The sequence below is a fragment of the Grammomys surdaster genome, unplaced genomic scaffold, assembly GCF_004785775.1.
Source record: "Grammomys surdaster isolate TR1022 unplaced genomic scaffold, NIH_TR_1.0 62, whole genome shotgun sequence".
In the NCBI taxonomy this organism is placed as follows: Eukaryota; Metazoa; Chordata; class Mammalia; order Rodentia; family Muridae; genus Grammomys; species Grammomys surdaster.
This window is the reverse complement of record NW_021604564.1, coordinates 16,215,630-16,218,066: the sequence shown is the minus strand read 5'-3', so window position 1 is coordinate 16,218,066 and position 2,437 is coordinate 16,215,630.

The window sequence follows — 2,437 nt, the reverse complement described above, 5'->3', positions numbered from 1 at the left end:
CCTCTTTATTCTCATGCTTTCTTATTCTCTTGTGCTTATGAGACCAAGGTTTTGGGTTCGGACTCCATCTTAGAGAATTTGACTTAAGGTTGAACTCAAGTTGTTGTGCCAGGGAAATGTTAGTGATCCCCCAAAAAACAGACAGGAGCCGATTCTATAAGAGCTAGCTAGCCCCCCTCAACTCACTGGCGTTATAGACGACTATTTTGGTGGTGGTGGGACCCCAAATGTCTATGGGGCAAGGCTTTATAGCAAGCAGAAAGTACGTGTACAAGCATTTAATTGGAAAGCTACTCCAGCCTTTAACATAACTGGCTGGTGCTGGGAGTCACATCATAAACTTGACTTCAGCTCCCCTCTGCATTGGAGGTTGTTAGGCAGGGGGTGGGCTTGTAACCTGGGGGTGCAGGTTTGTTGGGGGAATAACCTGGAGACACTGGTCTTGTTGAGGATTAGTCTAGAGACTGGAGCTAGGCTTGGGTTTTTGCTGGGGGGCAACTTGGAAACTAATGCTGAGTACCAGTCTGTTAGTTTACCTGAGTTCAAACTTAGGTCAGATTCTCTAAAATGAAGTTTGAACTTAAAGATTTGGCATCTCAAAGTTAACTAACAAACTAGCACCTAGCATCAGTTTCCATGTTAACCAGCCACCCCCCACCCCATTCCCCCAACAAGACCTGCATTAGCAGCAGTTTCCAGATTATTTCCCTACAAATCTGTACCTCTAGGTTACAAGCCTGGCCCAGACACTTTACTTCCTAATAACCACCAATCAGAAGGAAAGCAGAAGTTTATGGTTTGGCTCCCAGCATCAGCCAATTATGTTAAAGACCATAATGGCCTCCCAATCAGAAGTGTACCAGGCTAGATACCCCCTTCTTGCCTCTATAAATGCTTGCTTGAAACTGGGCTTAGTGCCCTCTGCCATTCTCCTGTATCAGAGATGGTGGTGAAGCCCAAGCTCCAGCTTAAATAAAGAGACCATAATGTAATTGGATCCAAATTGGCTCCTTGGTGGTCTTTTGAGGGTTTACAAACATTTCCTGGCACAACACTCTCTTTATCTCCTCCTAGCCCTTTATTCTTCATCATTTTCCTCCCAGAATATTGTGGTGTGCTTCCTTAAAACAGGATCTTTGTTTCATGAATCACAGACTAGACAGAGTAGATGGTTAGGAAGGCCTTGGAGGGTGGGTGGTTCAACATTACAATCTTTCCCATCTAATCTGCTGAGAACAACCCCTGCAACTTCCCTGCCATGGGCTTGCCTGTGCTGCTAGTAAAATTGGCCTGCCCATTCTCCAATCACTGATCTCAGCTCTGATGTAGAATATTACATGAGAAAAGAATTTGCTTGAACTCATCCCTCTTGATGCTTCCCTACTCCCATGATGGTCTTTTGTAAATACAGGGCCATGTGTGGGTCCCTGTCTCCTCCACAGTCACTCTCACTTCTCTAGATACGCATGGACTTCACAGTTGTAGACAGTCATCAGCAATGGTTGTCCTTAGTGGAGTTTCTCACATAGTGTTGACCTTGCTGTCTCTACGCCCTTATGTCTCTTCTGAGCTCTGATTTGGAATCTCTTGGGCCCTTGGGATTTAATCACAACATTCCATTCACGTGCATTTACTATTTGTCCACGCATGCTCGATAATATATCTATTTAAAAACCTGTAACGGTAGAGTGTGGTTATTTAAACATAGATTTCTATTTCAGGAGTTCCTAGTTTGAGTTGAAGAGACGTGTCTGGATATTCTATGCATAAGGACAGAGCTTGGAACAGTGTCTCCAGTGTACCATGGCGGCCAGCACAGAACTTCATGCATAGCCATTGGGCCTTGTGCTGTTTCACTGGGCCAGGTTCTTTTCATTTCAGTACTCTGCTATTTGTGGCAGGCTCCTTGGCACTGGTTTCTGGCTGGATCTCCATCTCCCAGCTGCACTGATGAATGAACAGACTTCATCACACTGCCGTCTCTGCTCACATGTCCAGTGCTGTGAAGTTGCATCCTTTCCCTGAGACAGAGGCAGTGTATAGCTTGCACAGAATCTCAGAGCACATAAAGATCAAAGCAGGGTATCATACTTAGTATCTGGGTGAAGTACTAAGTATATTTCAGTAAATCAGCTTATTTAATCTAGGAATATCTTCTGTTAAGATAGATAATTAAATTTCCAGAATTGTGAAGTTAGTAGAAGGTGACAGATATGAACCTCTGATAGATACTAAAGGAATGATTGCCTCTTTGGTCTCCTGGACATCAGCACTCCCCCATCAACTCCAAACAACCATACACATTCATATACATTTATATACATTTATATACATATGTATATATATTCGTGTATTATACTTACATAGACACACATATATAATACATACAATCATACATGCTTACATATATACAACCATATACAGACACATCTATGCA